Source organism: Nelumbo nucifera, chromosome 2, assembly GCF_055504915.1.
Source record: "Nelumbo nucifera cultivar China Antique chromosome 2, China Antique-T2T, whole genome shotgun sequence".
Classification (NCBI taxonomy): domain Eukaryota; kingdom Viridiplantae; phylum Streptophyta; class Magnoliopsida; order Proteales; family Nelumbonaceae; genus Nelumbo; species Nelumbo nucifera.
The window spans coordinates 110,141,176-110,161,533 of NC_142650.1; positions in this window are offsets into that span (position 1 = coordinate 110,141,176).

Genomic DNA, 20,358 nt, shown 5'->3' on the forward strand with positions numbered 1-20,358 from the left:
CATAATTAAATTAATCTATAGATTAACTTTTTTAATCATAATTAAATTAATATAAACCTAAGCTCAAGGTTCAATTTAGGTTCGGCTTGGGTTGATCTTCAACTTGACCCAACCCACCCAAGTTGTAACCCCTAAGAGCAATGTAACATTTGTAATTGGATTGAACCAATCTAAGTACAACCCATGTATATGGGTTTTTAACTACTTTTAAATAATATTGAAGCTGTATGAGTGATGGGGGATAGGCTACCCCCATTGTGCAGCCCAATGAACCAAAAAATAAATAAATAAAAAATCTTGGGCCAGATTTTGATAATGTATTAACAAATTTTAAGATTGCCTAGCCCAACCCAACCCACACCTTAAGTGTAATAATATGTGTTTGGGCCTAGGGCAAGGGTTGGCTTGCTCGTGTTAATTATAAAACTCTATATTTTTTACAAATTAAAATCTTTATTTAATTTTAGTCTATTATAAAGAACATATAAAAATTTAAATCTATGTATTTATTAATATAAAATTTGTTATCTAAATATTATATAATAATATTTACCATATGTGTATATAACTTCCAGGCTAAGCTTAAGGGTTGCTTAGTTTGGACCTTGTCTGTTAGGGATATCATTAGACTCTGAAACTTTGATACCCGATAAGACTTTGAACCCAATTATCCCAGATTTGGATGTTAAAACTTGCATCCAGTTAATAATTGGATTGGATGTAGATTTAACCACATTGAATCCGATTAAAATTCGAATCTAACAAAAATTATTATTTTATGTATATATGTAGTATAATTATGTATGCATATAGATATTATGTATAATTATATAAAATTTATAATTGATAAATTTAATGCTTTATATTTATATACATTTATTATACATATATACTTGGGATTTTTGCATAAAAAATGAGCAATTTTGCTCATTTAGCAAATCCGGTTATCTTTTGAAACTAATAGCAAAATCAATGAGTAGGGCAAAAAGTCTATGTCTTTTGGTCAAACTGCCCTTTATTAAAACCATGCTAATGAGACAAAATCCCCTTTTGTTTTCTCACACTCTTGTCTCTCACTCTCTTCTGTTCTTCTTCTAAAGAGAGTTTCTTACTCAACCAAAGAAGAAGATAGGAAATCTCAACAATCTGAATATGGTGAATAAGCTTCTTCTTCTTCTTCTTCTTCTTCTTCTTCTTCTTCTTCTTCTTCTCTAAGAATGGATGGGAGAGGGCTTTGTTCTATGCTTGAAAACTAAGCAAGGCAATGCAACCCTCTTTCATTATTGCACAAGAAAAAATAAGGGGTGGCTCGGTCCCTGATGCGGCACGATCCGGGCACTCCTAGCTGGCGGCTGACTGGCTCCTTGCTGGCAATGAACAACACCTGAGAAGATGAAGAAGAAGGATTCCCAGGGATTTGCCCGGCGGGAATACTCTGATGCTTAAGTTAGAACGCTGGGGAGGAAGAAGAGATAATACAAAAGGCTAAGAGTGTAGATCGTGCTAGATCACTACGTCTCGAGATTAGCTCGTGAGCAAGTAAGAGTGCAAGCTCAGATCTAATTCCGAGAGAGAGTTAGTCTCTCCGCTTTAAGGGCTTTTATAGGGGCGTTCTTGTCAAATCAGGTGTAACCGCCACTGGGCTCCCGTCGCAGCCGTTACCTGCCAGGGCTGCGCAGGTGATCGTTACAACGTACTGCCTGCTCGGCTGAGTGACACGTCTCCGAAGGGACAGGCACGCCACCATCTGTCGAGAGACGTGGGGCAGACTGTCAGTCGGGCAGGGACTGCGCCGTCAGTCGAGAGACGTGGCACAGTCTGATGAGTACGGTCTTGTCAGATGGAAGCTTCCTGAGAGCGTTGCGTCACAGTCGCAAGTTACTTCGTAGCGGGCTATCCTTGTTGCGAGCTACTTTGTAGCAAGCTCTTAGGGGTACTTCGAGGTGACCCTCATCAAGGTTGGTCTTTGGGGCAGTTCTTCTGCCCATGTGCTGAGTGAGTTGGTTTCCCTAGCTTGCGAGCTGAAATAATCTTGGAGTATTCCCTTCTTAGTAGCTCGGGGGATCTGGAGTTCGCACCATAGCGAGCTCCCCCTATAGAGAGCTATGACGTAGCGAGCTATTCTACATGCTTGTTACTTGGTCGCGGTCAAGCCAGTCTGCTGAGCTGTTGCTCGTGCTGAGTCAGGTCCACGTGTCATCATCTCAGTAGGTCGGGTCAAATCATCCTCCATCAATTGCCCCCCACTCCTCGAGCTAAGAGCGTTTCCTTAGCGCGAGGAGTTCATGGAGTGTGACAGATTGATTTGACCGAAGCTCAAACTTGATTGACTGCTCATATTAAATGCCTACGCGGGAATCAGGGGATTTTCTGACTTCGAATACCGAAAATGTGTTGAAGCGGCTCTTAACTCCGAATGTCGTGCAACCGTCACTACCCCAATCATGGGATACTTGTAGCCAGTCACATTTCGTTTCAGAAGGCGTGCGGTCAATTTGACTGCGAGCTGTCAGATCTGCTTCGATCTGGGCCGTTGATTCAGGGGTACAGTGACTATAAATAGGAGGACCCCTCATTCCCTTCCATGCCATTTTGCTGCCTTCGGATTCTGAGGTCGTGCATTCGTCTAGTCTGCCCGAGTTTCTCAATTTACTCCGTTTCGTCTTCTCTAGTGAGTCCCAATCACTGCCAACCATGTTTGGGTACCCATACCACACCTACCATTGGGGCGATAATCAGGATGACGATGCTCCCTCGAGCTCAGGGGGAGCTTGGGAGCAGGTCCTGGAGGCTCGGGAGACCTCCGATGATGTAGCATCTACTTCCCGGGGGAGGGAGCCTGACACCTTCGGCCCTTCCTCCATGATGGCGGAGAGACTCAGGTCTCTAATCCGCTATTTTCACCTCCCTAAGGACCTGGTCTACAGCATCCCCACTGGCAACTTCCCTTGGGAGCATGGTCCCAATGACATAGTTATCTTCTAGGAACAACTTGAGGTTGGCCTGTGTCTCCCTTTGCACCCCTTAATAGTGAAGGTGCTAAACCATTTTAACATCACCATCGATCAGCTCCATCCCAACGCTCTTCGGAACATGGTTGGGATTATATCTTTGTGTTATGAGTATTGTCTTCCTTTGGACCTTGACATCTTTGCCTCCATTTTTTGTATAAAAAATGCCACTCCTGGGGTTCCACCGGAGAGGCGCTTTTACTACCTCTCTCCCCGCCGCGGCTATAAGCTCTTGCATGAGCTACCGAATAAGATTCCCACCTGGAAGCGAGATTATTTCGTGGTTCGTAACCCCGAGGGGTGGCCCTTCCCCACTTCTTGGAGGGGCGCCATCCAGGACCCCAGGGCCGAGCTAGACCCCGAAACTCAGAAAATGATGCTGTCCTGGGCATCGGTAGGCTTCCTCTGTTCGGACTACTTGACCGAGGAGAAGCTCGTGCAGGCCAGCCTGAGTCCGGGCAAGTTGTTCTTTTAAGTCGCGTAGTGTCTTGTAGTACTATTGCGTGTATACATGTACTATGTTCTTTACCGAACTAATATCTTGTGGTTTCTTTTTAGGCAACCATCATGTCTGGAGTTGATTCACGCTGCCTCCTTTCGAGCAACCAGAGGCGCAAAGTGAAGAGGTCGCGCCCCGACCAGACTCCCCCCTCTGGGGGTACCGAGTTCGGGTCTGCTGAGCTAGGCTTCACCTCTCCGCCGCTCGAAGTTCCGCCACCCCCTTCCGAAGGAGGTGCTGGCGGTGCCAGCCTCGAGGAGGGTGAGCTCCCGTAGCAAGGGGTGGTCCCTCCAGGTCCTTCTCAGTTGTTTCCCTACCCACGGTTCCCCGTGGGGAACTGGGAGGGCGTGAATGACTTCGTCGTGGCTCGTCGGAGGAGCCGGAGAGCGATCTGCAACAAAGAGGTCGCTAAGTGGGGGGCAATGGAACCTGGGGATCTTGCCGCGCTCGCCGCCTCTCACTGTATGGTGGTAAGTGGTCATTCTCTTCTCCTTCGTCTTTTGCTTCATTTTGTTGTCCTTTGACTCCGATCTCTTGTTGGCAGGTGAACACCGCCATACACGCCATGGCCCTCTAGACGCACATCCACTCCTGCGATGCTCGTAACTAGAAGGTCAACGTTCAAAAGCTCCAAGGCGAGCTCAACCGGACTCGGGGTGAGCTCCTTCACACTCGCAAGGGGAGTGAGTCGCAGGAGCTGCTCGTCCAAGACCAGGAGGCGCAGATTGCCAGGCTTTCTGAAGAGAGCGCGTGCTATAGGGAGGAATCGTCGAGGGTGGCAGTAGAGAGAGAGCTCCTTCGCCAACAGGTCCGGGACTTGGAGTCCACTCTTCTGGATCGAACTCAGAACTTCGACAACATGGTGGAGGCCGAGCGAGAGAAGGTAGTCTGGGACTTCAAGGACTCCTAGGAATATCACGACCTCCAAGTGGAGTATGGCTCGAGCGCGTGCCGCTCCGGATTCAAGCTCTGCCGCTGGTTGGTCCGAAAGAAATTTTCCGGGCTCAAACTTGACGGCGTTACTATGAAGGGCCTGACTCCCCGGAGGACGAGAACGAGGTGGACCCCTGAGGCTGGCGGCATTGGTTTTCTGCTTCTAATTTCTGGTGGCTCCTAGGTGCCATAAACCCGGTCTTGAAAAGATCATTGTTGGGCGGTTGTGCCCTTTTTTCCTACTACTGAACTTTCTCGAGTTGTTTTGCTCAGTTGTTTTTTTTTTTTTTTGTAAACAGTAATGAAATTTCCTTTCTTCTTCTAAGTATGGTGTGCTCTTTTTATTTTTGCTAAAGCGATCTCATCACTTCGAGCTGTTAGGGCTACATACCCAAAATAGGACCTTTCGGCAGTTATGTTTAAGGAATCTCTATAGTATACCACGGAGTGGTCACCATGTATGCCCGAACTACATGTTTGTTGCCTATACTTTGGTTTAACCAATGTGCCGAGACGAGCCATGCTCCGTGGGGTTTAAACTCGGGCCGCCTACGCCTCTAATATTCCATACTTTACTTTGCCACTGAAGCGGCTAAGTCTTTCCTAATGCCAAGGTCGTTGTTAGCTTGGCATTTTAGCCCTTAGGCTGAGGGGGTGACATAGTTTGCCCTTGAAGTTTGCCCATGCCGTGGAGGCGATTGAGTCTTGTTGCGTTGAGGTTGTGTTAGCTTGGCACTTTGGCCCTTAAGCTCCGAGAGTGACTCATGGTCTACTCAGTAGTTCGCCCATGCCATTGAGGTGACTGGGTCTTATTGCACCGAGGTCTTGTTAGCTCGGCATTTTGGCCCTTAGGCTCTGGAAGTGACTCATGGTCTACTCAGTAGTTATAGGTAATATTGCCTTAAGTTGACAATATTCCATGCCCGAGGTACTTGTTTCCCTTCAAGGGTTTCGAGCTCGTACGTTCCTTCCCCGAGAACTCGTTTCACTCGGTAAGGTCCTTCCCAATTCGGTCCGAGCTTACCAACGCCGAGCTCAGGTACCATAATTTTTTGAAGGACCAAGTCACCAACGCGGAGGTTCCGCTTCTTGACCCTGGCATTATAGTACCGAGCTACTCTTTGTTGATAATCTGTGGTCCTGATATATGCAAGGTCCCTTACTTCATCGAGTAGGTCGAGGTTGGTAAGTAGCTCATCTTCATTTGCCTTGTTGTCGTACGCTTCCAATCGTAGCGAGGGAACCTCAATCTCAGCTGGGATGACTGCTTTGGTGCCGTAGGTGAGGTTGAAGGGAGTTTCTCCTGTGGCGGTCTTCTCTATGGTTTGGTAAGCCCATAGAACGCTGGGTAACTTGTCTGCCCATAGTCCTTTAGCTCGATCTAGGCACACTTTGAATTCGCGAAGAATAGCTCTGTTCATGACCTCTGCTTGACCGTTTGCTTGAGGATGTGTGACCGAGGTGAAGTTCTGTCGGATCCCCATGTCTTGGCACCAATTCTGGAATTTGATGTCCTCGAACTGCTTGCCATTATCATAAACCAATACCCGAGGTAACCCAAATCGGCACATTATGTTCTTCCAAAAGAAGTTTTGGACGTTTCGGGCTGTGATTGTTACGAGAGGTTCGACTTCTACCCACTTGGTGAAATAATCCACTACTACCACTAAGAACTTCCTCTGGCCTGTCGCTAGTGGAAATGGCCCAAGTATGTCGATACCCCACTATGCGAAAGGCCACAAACTGGTGAGGTACTTGAGGTCGACAGCGGGCTGATGGTGGATGTTGGCATGCTTCTGGCACTTGTCACATTTTCTGACGAGCTCAATGGCGTCTGATTTCATCGTTGGCCAGTAATATCCCTATCATAATGCTTTTTGGGCGAGGGCCCTACCCCTCAAGTGTCCGCCGCACAAACCTTCATGAGTGTCGCGGAGCACGAGCTCGGCTTCGGTAGGTCGCAAGCAGCACAGGTAGGGGAGTGTAGGATCTTTGATACAACCGTTCATCTATCATGACGTATTTGGCCGCCTGACGCTCTACCTTTCTGGCGGCGTTGCGATCTGCAGGGAGGGTCCCATGTAGCAAGAAGCTCGCGAGCGGGTCAATCCAGCTCGGCTTTGCTTGAACGACGGGAGCGACCTCCTCTGCTCCCCCGAGAATGCTAGACCGAGGCAAGTTCTCTATGTACACGGTTCTCATGGTATTATCACTGGTGCTCGCTAACTGGGACAGGGCATCGGCCTCATCGTTCTTCGACCTTGGGACTTGCCTGATGAAGTATGACTGGAAGTTGAGCAGGGCCTCCTGTACTTTGGCTAAGTAAGCAATTATAGTCAGTTCGCGAGCTTTGTATTCTCCTGTGACCTGATTGACCACGAGTTGGGAGTCGCTGCAGATGATAATGTGCTTGGCTTTCATTTCTTTGGCTAGAGCTAGCCTGGCTATCAACACTTCGTACTTTGCTTCATTGTTGGATGCCGCGAACTCAAAGTGCAGTGCGTACTCCAACTTTGTGCCACTTGGGCCGTGCAGGACTATTCCGGCTCCGCTGCCTTACTGGTTCAAGGAGCCATCTACATGAAGGATCTAGGGCTCTTCATCCCAGTTCGCGCTTGGCCTCACTAGGAGAGATGCCGCACTGGCTGCAACCTCACTTTGAATTTCACCTACAGTTCCTTTTAAATTTTTTGTTGTATTTCTTAGCATTCATCAAATAATGTCTTTTCAACTTTTCCTTGTGTTCCCTATCACTCTATGGTATACAACATTATTCCAAAGAGGGGAAGTGTATATCATACCTTCAACATTTCAAGGGGGGGGGGGGGGTTACATCTCTCACTTCTTCAGCATCCCTTGACAATTTCCTTTGCGCCTTGTACCATTCTCTTCCAAGGCTCTTGCCTTATAATATTGTTGATCATAGATGCTTCTATTTACAACAAGATGGATTGATTTCTAGATGTAAAAAAGATCAAATCATTTGCATAAGAATTTAAACTACTTATAATGTAAAAAGGAAAGGGTTTTAAATTTTTAATGTGGATCTTTTGCCACAAGTTTGAGAGCTTGAAAATATCCTTTGCTTAAATATAGGTAAGGGGTTTGTATTGACTACCCAAGTCATAATAGAAATGGAAGCTTGCATCATGAATGGTAATACAAAGAGGTGTCGGGTAATTTCTAGTCTTTTTATTATTTTTTAATGCCCATATCTTTTACCTAACTTGTGATGAAGAAAACTTGTATTCATTTATCATTTAAGGGGACAAAAACAATTGCAGACAAGGAATAGGTAGTGAAGTTATCCTTTAAATGTTTATTTTATTTTTACATAGATGCTTTTTTTGGTTGTCATCCTTACTTCCCTACTTACTTTTTAGATTTAAGCAAGACATTAAATATCATTGCTTCATTAGCAAGTGTATTCATAGTAAATAACAATGAAGAAACTAATAAAGTAGAATTTCCAATGAAAGATCCAACATGTGTAAGATATAAAAGCAAAAAAAAAAAAATTGCAACTGTATTGCTGGTCCCAATACTTCACATCCAATCGAGGAAGCAATCACGACCATATTGGATCTAGTGAGAGAGTGTCCACCCCACCTTGTTAGCAATGCACATATAAACTAGCCTAGACTTTGGAGCAAATCCAAGAAGAAGAATCAATGACCACTAAAAGAATTTTTGAAGTGCAAATTGTTGTGAGCAACCTAGTAAATACCCAATAAGAATTTTTGTTTCGATGCCCAACCCTTTGGCTATTTGCATTGCTATTGAACTTTGTATTTAGGGTTTAGCCTCATTTTATAATAATGACATTCCCAATTTTAGTAGTAAGAAAAGAAGAATATTATCTATTGCTTGTCACCTTTGCTTTATAGTAATGTTATCGAATGTTATATTTGATTTATTGGTTGTTAAATACATTTAGGTCTCTGAAGACCAACAAAGCATTTAAATACTAGATGTTAGTCAGTTTAACCAGTAATTTGGAAATGAAAAAATCATTTGGTTCTATATGATTCTCAAATATGTACATACCATCTGACATTTAATAGACTAGATGGTTTTTAATAGTCTTTCATACAATCTATCAATAAACAAACTGAATAATTTCTTCAATTTTCAAATTACCATTAAAGTGGTAAACATCTATCACTCACATAATCTAGTGGGTATTTACATTATCCAATGCATCTACAAACTAATAAAATATACCATATGATATTTATTAAAGAAGATGTCTTTAACAGATTTTCAACCATTGGTACAAAATAGATTGGATAGCTTCTTCAACTTTCAAATTATTAGTTAAAGGGGTGAACTTGTATCATTCAAGTGATCTAAAGGTATTTATAGCCTCATGTGCATTTAAAAACCAATAGACCATATGATTTTCAAATATATAAAGACCATCCAATATTTAATAGACTAGATGGGTTTTAACAAACTTTTATACCATCTAGCATTAAATAGACCATATAGTTCTTTCGACTTTCAAATTACCAATTAAAGTGACAAACAAATATCACTTAGGTTATTTAGTGGTATTTATATTTTTCAAATGAATCTAAAAATCAATAAATCACATGGTTCTATATGATTCTAGTACCATATATTTAATAGACTGAATTGTTTTTAATAAACTTTTGCATCATCTAGTACTATATATATCGGATGTTTTTTTTTACTTTCAAATTATCAATTAAAGTAGTAAACCCCTATCACTCAAGTGATCTAGTAGTATTTACAACCTTAAATGCATATACAAAATAATAGACCATATGGTTCTATATGATTCTCAAATATGTACAGACCATATGGTATTTAATAAACTTTCACAACATTCAACATTAAGTAAACTAGATGGTTTCTTTAATTTTCAAATTGCTAGTTAAAATGAAAAATAGATATCACTCAGGTGATCTAGTAGTATTTACACCATCAAATGCATATAAAACCCAATAAGCCGCATGATTCTATATGATTTCTCATAAGTGTACAATCCATTCGGTATTGAATATATAAACTAGATGGTGTTTTACAAACATAGACACCATCTGACATTAAACAAACTAGATAGTTTATTGTAATTTTGAATTATCAATAATGTTTGCAAATATCTATCATCCATGTGACGCAGAGGTATTTATACTATCAAATGCATTTAAAACCCAATGGACTATATGGTTCTATATGATTCTTATAAGTGTACAACACATCTAATATTGAATGGACTGGATGGTTTTTTATGACTTAGACACCATTTGACATTAAGCATACTGGATTGTTTTTTACAATTTTGAACTATCAATTATAATTGCAAACATTTGTCACTAAGTGGTCTAATAGTATTTACACCATTAAATGTATTTAAAACCTAATATTGCACATGGTTTTATATGATTCTCGTAAAATTACAATCCATCTGATATTCAATAAACTGAGTGGTGTTTTATATACTTAGACACCATCCATCATTAAACATAATGGGTGCTTTCTTGTAATTTTAAATTATCAATATAGTTACAAACATTTATCACTACGTGGTCTAGTAGTATTTTCACTATTAAATGCATTTAGAATCCAATAGACCACATAGTTTCTTATGATTATCATACGTGTACTATCCAATATTAAACAGATCGGATGGTGTTTTACAAAGACCCACATATATCTCTAATGTGGGCATTAAAGAATTGTATAACCCATTTTGCCTTTGAACAAATGAGCCATTTTATTTATCTAAAAGGGTCCATTAATTACTAGCAACCCCTTGGTATTAATTGATGGTATTATTGCCAAGCATTTTGCAATGTCCTTTTCTTTTACTTAATCTATTTAGGTTCATTATAATCACTATTTATAGTTTTATTTAATTTCCATGTTACAACTTTATCTGGTAATGAAGTCCTTGTTTTGGGTAGGACATGTGTTTGTAAGAGTTAATTTGCCTAGCATGCCAACTACTTATGAATATTGGGCCTTAAAACAACAAAACAAACAAGTTAGGGCTTAATGAAAGGACTATTAAATGCATCCAGGTTATTGACATATTAATAGTTTGGTCGAAAGGCCATTATAAAGTGGAAGGTCTTAATCCATCCTTAATGAAGACAATAATCTGAATAAAGTCTAAGCATGTCTAGAAAATCAAACATGAAGGCCATAATCCATTATCCAAAACTCTCGATTACAATAATTTAATATCAATGCCAATGTTATGATCCTTAACCCCATACTATATCAAGCATAACACTAATAATGCTAAGTCCACAAGCAACGAAATAGCCTTGTAGGGTTTCTTTGCAACAACACAAGAGGAAGAAAACATCCACTCTACCAACAAACATGCCTTTAATTTCTAACTCTGCACATACTAATTGGAAAACCATCTCTGTAAGAGACCATGCCCTTCTTTTCATCAAGGCTATTAGAAGATAATGTAGACCTATCATTGAAAAGTCTAGCTCATATTCTTACTCTTTACTCTTGCTCCTAGAAGGTGATGTTCATTTCTCAACTCTTGATGACCCACAGGACCTAAATTTTTCAACAAGAGATTTGCTACGCACTGGACTACGATTATAACACCCTTTCCCTTGACTTCGATAGCGAATTGGACTACAAGACACTATGGCTACACATTTTGCTTCATTTGCTCCTATATCTACAAACAAGTATTTTCCAAAAGAGATAATCCATTTTAGTGGCAAGATCATTATTGTCTAGCATTATAGCATGTCAAATTGAAATTTAAAAAAGACTGATAAAATTCTATTAGGGGAGTTGTTGCATCCAACTCTTTTTGTGTATATATAATCAATAGGGCGGAGGCTTTATTAATGGAGTTGTCTCATCCAAATATCCTCCATAATATTTTCTATAGTGTAGTCAATGCAATTCAATAAATAAAAAAAAAACTAACTAAATGTAGTAGAAAGAAATAATGAAGACTATAATAAAGTGGAACAAGAAAAGAGATAGGGGATTTAAAGCATAATCTCCTAAATATTAGAGATCAAATCCCTAAATATGGATACTACATATAACATAAGGTCGTATAGTTTGCTCATGCGTATTATATGACTTATGATCTTTAATAAAAGACCTATGAAATACATGAACAAGTCACTCAAAATATATCTATTTTTCTTTTTATTTATTTGTTTATTAGCCATGCAAATCTATGAAAACATAGTCATAAATATAACAACCATCACCATAAAGATAAGAATGTAAAAATAACCTTACTAATTAAATCAAAACAATATCTAACCTCAAAATACTACACAAAATTATGACATTTTAAAACCAATAAGAAATACTCAACATATATAGTAATTGAGAAATATCTAAATGAAAGAATAGTTTGCTAGGCCTTTAAAACAATTTACATGATTGCAAAAAAGACCAATTTAATCTCTTAAACAAAGAAAATCCACTATTTGGGCCATAAATCCCATTATTTAATTAACTTTTGATCACATGGTTATAAGCTGTTTCTTTCTTATGGTTACCATAATTTTTTCAAGATTAACTAAGACTAATCTGCATAAATTGTTTTCCTTTATATTCATTATTTTGAAAAAATTATTTATTCTGATGTATCTATGGTCAAATGGTGCAATGAAGCATTTTCTTCTTGTAGACATATTATCAAACAATTATTCTACGAAATTAGTTAAGCATTTCAAGATTGAATTGATAAAAGTTGGAATAAGTATTCACATTTTTAGAGTTTTTAAGTAGAAACAAATGAAAATAATTTCAACAATTGACATTGACAATCAGTTTTCCTCCTCTAACCATTGGTTAAAGGAAACAAATTCACTAAATATAAAAGTAGCTTGTCACTTCTCTATTAACACCAACACAAAAATCTAGCATAGAGAGTAACAAACTGTGAAAGTCTAAAATCTGTAATGATTATATCTTACCAATTAATTTATTAAATATAATAAACAAGTTATGTACTAGACTAAAACCTTGACAACGTGGAAGGTGGTGGGATGATTGGTTTAGATTCAAACACTAACAACGATGAGAAAGATGGTAATTATTTTTAAATATAATTCAAATGTATTTTAATTTTAATTTTAATTTGTGAGCTATTAAATTCTTAAATTTAATATATGCTAAAATAGGTTAAATGATGGAAGAGGCAGGAAATATGTCTTACAATTTATTTTTAGGTGATTTAACTGTTTATGATATTTTTATTTAGAGGTGTAAATTGGGCTATGTTGGGCTTGTGAGTGGCCTGTGCTTGCCTTCTTTGGGACACTTCAAAGGTCAAGCTTGGCATGGCCTACGACACAGGCCTAGGCTATGCCATGTCATGGTCTTGGGATGGGCGGGCTATAGGCAATGTCGTAAGCCTGGCCTAAGTCGGGCTATGCTACGGCCCGAGCCTTGGGCTTGGGCCGAATTGGGCCACTTTTTTTTGTTTTTTACATTATGTTTTCATTTGTTGCTAATAAAGTGATACAAACTTTAGGAAAATAAAAATTTAACAAAAAATACTTAATAAAATACAAAATAGACAATAATAGAAATTTTATTTCATTTGAATTTGAACAAGGGGTTATATTAGATAAGGGCAACTTTTGGACCCTTAATATCAATAAAAATAATATTTCTAATAAAATATAAAAAATAGGTTAATAAAGGTAATATCAAACAAGGGCAAAGCTATTGTTCATCTTCTTCTTCTTGCAGGAGCACCCTTATCTGATATAACCCCAAAAATAAAAGAAAAATCATAGAGTCAAGCAAACACAAGAACTGCAGTGTTATATTTCTCGTTTGCATTTTCTGAGCATAGCTCAGTCATTAGGTCAAACCTAGACCCTCTTATATTATCTTGTCTTTCCTCTATAAAAGCCTTGATAATAAATAAATGTCGTGTGCCTTCTACCTTTTCCCGATTGCACAAGATTCTACCTGCATATTTCATTTTCCTGTTCCAGGCTTTATTCTCATTGTCTGCTTTTTCTCATTTTTTCCTCTTTTATTATCTATCTGTGTTGTTTTGTATGTAGGCCCTGGATTTTTTTAATATTAGAGGATGAAATATCTTTTACCACTCCTAGTCCTACGAAAAAAACATTTTCGGATTTATATATATTAGTGCTAAATACTGAAAACGATTCCTTTCGGCTTTCAATCTTTTGAAAGAATCCAGAGGCGGTAATTGGATTGCCATTAAAAGGCAAGTATTTCTTCATATGATGTGCAAGAGCAGGATGGGATCGACCGGGATGGAACAACAAGTTGAAGTGGTAGTAGTAATCAATGAGCAACTTCTTTGATACCATTTGTCCATCACTCCTCCGAATCAAAATGCACTCTTCCATTAGTGGGTGCAAAGGCATGAGCAATTTCTTTGAGTTTGGGTGGAGGCATGCTCAGAGAAGTTTTCACAACTCTTAGTCATGGGCAACTTCTCAGGCTCTCTCTCCTTCGCCTCTTCCATCAGTGGGTTTAAAGGCATGCTCTTTTCGTCCTCCCCCTCCTCCTTGTCTTCCCTCTTCTCTCTCAGCCTCATGGTCATGGCGAAGTTGACAAACCAGAAGTGCTTCAGTTCTTGCGTCAGTTAGAAGGATGCCACAAGGGAGACAGAGTAAAAGGTCTCAACCAAGTTAAATGCTATCTCCAGAGATTCGACTATCTCGACCACCATAATGATGACGATAATTTCGACTATCACTTGGAGTTGGCCATCAAGACAACTTTGAATCGAAAACTCAAAGAAGTTTTCTATTTGGGCGGAGGTGGCGGCGTTGGGCCAAGGCGGAGGCGGAGGTGGGTGGTGACTGTAATGGCGGTCCAATTACAACCGCTTACAGTAATAGCTTAATAGGCAGAGGTGGGCGGAAGTGGCGGTGTTGGGCAGAGGCGGCGACACTTCTACAAGAAGAAGATGATGAACAATAGCTTTGCCCTTATTTGATAATACTTTTAAAAAGTAAACCTATTTTTGATATTTTATTAAAAATATTACTTTTATTGATATTAGGGCCCAAAAGTTACCCTTATCTGATATAACCCCAAACAATACAATGGATGAATGGAGTATTGGAAATGGAATAAAATATACAAACAATATAATAAGATTATAAATAGAAAATAAAAATTACAATGCTATTATTTAAAAAATAACAAACAATTTAAGTAAAATTAAAAACAAAATTTACAATAATTTAAAAAAAATAAAAATTCTATACAATTATTGAGTATATAGAAAAATATTTGACTTCATTTTCTTTAAGTTCTACCTATATCTCCATTTCCTTGACCCTAATCTACATCATCTGCATATGGTGACACATCATGTGAAGTGTCATGCCCTCGTTTATCTTGGGTCTATCCTCAACATCCAACCCATCTTTCAAGCATATGCACATATCCAAGCTTTTATCATTCACACATCTTTTTTTATCATCTAGAACCCTAGTACCTGAACTGAAACAAGACTCCAATGGAACTATACACACCAAAGGGGTTAGTAGATCACGTGTCGTAGCCGCAAGAACTGAATAATTTTTCCATGTTCACTCCATTAGGCTAAAATATCAAAATTATTCATTTCTTCAAAGTCGAAGGATCTGTTTAAATTAGAAAAATTTAATTGTAAATAAAGATTAAGTTTAGTAAATGAACTTGTTGATGAAGTGGTAGTAGATTTCTGCCTTTTATTTATTAGAGACCAAAATTTTTCCCTTCCACTACTAGAACTAGATGTTTCAAAAGTAGAAGTTTTCCTAGGCCATAACAATTGAGATTCATATAAATTGTACATTTCAAATAATAAATTATTAATTTCTTCTTTTTTATTTCCAGTTTTAGTATTCATATTTTTATAATATGATTCAAGTAAAACATCTAAACCATCTTTCCTAATCTTAGGATCTAATATTGTAGTTAAGCAATAAAGAGGAGAAAATTTTTCCCAATATTTTTTAAATTTAAGTTCCATTATTTCAATAATAATTTTTAAATTATTTCTATATTTTGTAAAACATTCACTAATAATAAATAAATGACTAACTAAAATACAACTAGTTGGTTAATAAACACCTAGAAATTCATTAGTTGTTTTATAAAAAATTTCTAAAAAATATTTTATACAAATTGCCATTTCCCAACTATCTTTAGTTATAAAATCATGTGGCATTTTTTTATTATATAAATTAGTAAAATATCTTTGTATGAAATACAACTTTCTAACATAGAATAGGTAGAATTCCACCTATGTTGAACATCTAGTACAAAATTTTTATATTTTAAACTATATTTTTGACATAAATATTTAAATTCTTATTTTCTTGTTCCCGAACTTCTAATATATATAATACAATTTCTAATTTTAGAAATACGAAGAGAAATAATATTTAAAAAAATTTAAACACATAAATTTAAGATGTGACATGCACATCTAATTAATATGAAATAATATACCATTTAAACATGGTTTTAATTAAGATTTTAAAATATTTATTATTGAATCATTATTACTAGCATTATCAAAACTAATAGAAAAATTTATTTTCAAGTCTATAATTATGTAAAGTATTTAAAATACTTGCAGTAATTGTTGAACTAGTATGTGGCCATTCAAATCTAGTAAAACTTAAATTCTTTTTTTGTAAAAGCCAATTTTCATCAATAAAATATCCAGTTACACAAATATAACTTATATTATATTTAGAAGTCCAAATGTTAAAATAATTGCAACTTTAAAATTAAGTGTTGGTAATGCAAAAAATTAAATTTGTTTATATGAATAAAAATTTTTAAAGCATATGATCTAATAGTATTTCTAGATTATTTTTTAAATTAGGGATTTACAAAATGTTGTAAAAATCTTTCAAGCTTAATGTCTTCAGCTAATAAAAATGGTTATTCAGCATATACAATATATTTTAATAATTATTGTCCCATTTTTCTTGAGAATACTTAAAATTACCAAAAAACCATGCCAAAATGGTTATTCAAACTTATTCCCCTTCTTTTTATTTTCCCTAGTAGCAGTACTAGGAGTGGGAACTCCAACAACATATGTAGCATCCATATTGGTGCCAACACTAACATACTACGATTGAACAACGTTGAAGTTGAATGTATTGGGAAATTGGTTCAAAGAGGGGCCGACCATTTAAAAAAAAATAGTATTAAAACTCTAAAAAAATAAAAATTGATTTAATTACAACTTACTTGGTCTGTTAGTTTAGAATTTCAACTATTGAAGCCTTCCAAATTGCTAGCTTGAGATACTTGAGTAAGCCTTCTTCTTATTAAAACTTGAATAAAGTTGAGAATTAGAAAGTAGAGAGAGTATGAGAGTTAGTGTGATGGGAATGGTGGAGGATAAGGGTATTTGTAGGAGTTTGAGTTAAAGAGAAAGATGAGAGAGTTAGTTAATGGTGAGTGAATAGGGAAAGATGTAAGTCTTAAATACTTAAAGTTGATTGGCTACTTTAGTTATTTTATTCAATTAAAAAATAAAAATTCTAAAAGACCATAAAATAGATAATTGGTTGGAACATGATGGAATAGGTCCCAAACCAATAATAACTGAGATAATGGATAATGAATAAGAATTGACCCAATGGTATAGATCCTAGAACCAGAAAGGGTCCAATCAATTTAGTTCCATAGGGTTAAACTTGACCCATTGATAACCCTATTTATGTTGGCTTGACATTGGAGGGGAGAAGCCAAGCCAAAGTATAATAAGTGAAATATTGGTTTCAAGGTTTTAGTCTTTAGGCTTTATTTGGTTTGAGGGAAGATTTTGGTAGGAAGGAAAAGGATGGGACAGGATGTAATGAGCAATGAAAAATGGGTGGGTATTTTTCTTATTCACTTGTTTGGTTGCAAAAGGGAAAATAATGGGATAGTCGACCATAATAACAATAATTAAATAATTAATTAGGTACTTAGTAATATTTTTATTGACTAAATATTAAATATTAATATGTATAATATATTGAAAATTAGTCAATTTAGCATTAATTAAAATTTTTATTAACTATATAGTTAGGTAACTAGTAGTACCTTTATTGTTTTATATTTTATTGTTAACTAATTATTAATTACTACTATGTTTATTCATTAATTTTATAAATAATTAGCTATTTTTTTAATTATTAATTAGTTAATATTATTATCATTAATTAATATATATTTTATTTTTTGCATTACTAGTTATTTTTAATCAATTAACACTTTTATTATTTATTTATTAAATAAATAAATAAATAAATAAATAATAAAACAATTAGTTAATTATTAAATAATTATGAATTAATTAATAATATATTTATTATTTAATATGTTATTATTAATGTTTTGTTTTATTAATTACTACTATGTTTGTTTTTTTTTTGTTAAACAATTCTCCCCTCCTTTTACCCACTTGGTTTCCACCAAAATGGTGGGATTCCAAATTCCAAAAATTGAGACCTATATTCCCACCTCATGACATCTCACAAATCAAATGTAGGAAGTGAACAATAATCCATATTTTCTCATCCATCCTAGGAACTAAATGGAGCCTTGGAGTTTGTAGATTTAGACGTTGGAGTATAAAAGGCACTTTTCAGTTTCACTCATCTAATGGACATAAGTGTCCTTCCCCTGAAATCAGATGAGCTCCCCACAGAGCATGCTCACAGCACATCCCAACCATGCGTTGGGAACCTTCTCCCCGTGACAAGTATGAGAGATGCTTCCAATATATGGTAGGATGTGCATGTGGGGTGTGCTCAACTTCATTGGTCCACACCCCTCTAAACTGCCACATCAAATTAATGAAAAATAGGATTTTAATGGTGTTAATTCATTCATGCTCAAACAATGGCTAAGTACTGAAGTGATTTATTTCTTTCATGGATAATTAATAAATTATATATTTACTTCTTTCTTCTAATTTTAAGAAAAAACATTACTATACTTTTTTGTTTGTAGATTGATGGATCTAATGCTAGATTTCATGTATGAAGATATAAATTTAGATGTTATTCTCACATATGGTACATTAAGACATAAAGTGGCACAATAGAATTAGGTGGTCTTTGATAACACTAAAGTTTGAAGTTTGAAAATAAAAAAGCTATTAATTCCCATCTTAAATCTGAAAGTTGGTATATTGGCTTTTCAACTTTTAAGAGGATTTGAAAGGCGGAGTTGTTTGGACTGACTTCAGTTATCTAACGTCTTAACTAGTGTATATTTACCATCTTACTCCTAGGGCTATATGGTTTGTTATGATTTGAATCAAAATATGTTGTCTTATACATTTGTTATAAACACAAATTACAATCGAATAAAATATTATTACATCAGAATATAAAATAATAAATAAATACTTAAAAATATTAAAATATTAATAATAAATTATCAAAATAACAAATAATACTCTAAAGTATCAAACAAATAGTATAAAAAATAAAGATAATATAAAAACAGTTTAAATATACATTTAAATAATAAATAAATACTTAAAATTATTAAAATAGTATTAATAAATTGTTAAAATAGCAAACATTATTAAAACATAGTACTAAAAAGTAAAAAATAGTATTAAAAATTACTAATAGTTATTAAAACATACTATAAAACACTACAAGAAAATGGACCTATAGCTACTGTAATTTAGCTATGGACATAGAAAACCGTAGCTAAATCATAATCTATTGCTACAGAAATCCATTGCCCGTAGCTAAAATAATTGTATTGATGAACCTCTCCGACTACGGTCATTATGTTCGTAGATAAATGTTCTTTATAGCAACGGGTTTCAAGCATCTGTAGCTACAAATAAGGGAAAGCACCCACCTTTTATGACGTGAAATGATATTGCTAGTCAATTTTTATGTGACCGTAGCAACAACTCAAACGTAAAATTTTAGATTGAAATAGGGATACGAAACTTTCATCTATATTCAGAATCATGTCTACTCCAAGGCAATTGTTCCTCCAATTCTACATGCAGGCAAGTCGATTATTATTAACCACCTATTAGGTTGCGCATTGATTAAAATTGTGCTTTCATTGAAGATTGAAGTTGAACCATGGGGGAGCAAATACTTCCAGCCCCAGAAAAGGAAAGTTCGTGAAGAGAGACTTCATTGTCTATCATTCACTATTGTCGTTTCTCGTTCCAGTTTCCAAATGCCGGACGGATTAAGATGAGTTGCTAGAGGAAACTTTGGAATATTTCTTCAGATAGTCACTGATTTATTTACTTAAGGAAAGGATGATCATTAAAGACATTCTCAGGTAAATGTCTTCTAAGTGCTCGATGAAATACCTAGTTAACTTTGGCTCCATGTTCACTTGTCAAAAGTCAGTGTAGTCCTATTTCTTATGTTAAATTGTTTTGTTGATCCTGTCCCTTGCAATGTCGTAGTTCATTTTTCTTTGGTCTTGGCTAATTCCTTTAAGTTCATTTCGATGATTACTTTATCTTGCTCTATGCTAGTCTAGTTTTTTTTGCTTCATCGGTTGCATCCATGCTACCAGTGAAAAACCCTTTTTATCTTTGCTAAAATAAAAGAGGATTTACGTCATGGTGCAGTTGATTTTGATTGCAAGGGTATTATTGGGATAAACAGGAAATGTATGCCACCCTAATTTAATTTGGCATCACCTTTGCTTTACAAAAGATTATAAAGTGCGATGTAATAGGTTGGCTCCCATAATATAAGGTCAATTTTAATACAGGTTGGAACCATCTTAACTACTTTATTGAACCTTTATCATTTGCTTTTCACATTGTGATCAGAGCTGGAGGAAAACCATATATCTCATCACTGGACCCATCCAAAGTCAAACCGAGTAGGTAGAGGGAGAAAATACTAGGAGTCCTAGGAGGCACTTTGGATGTTGTATAGGTTAACA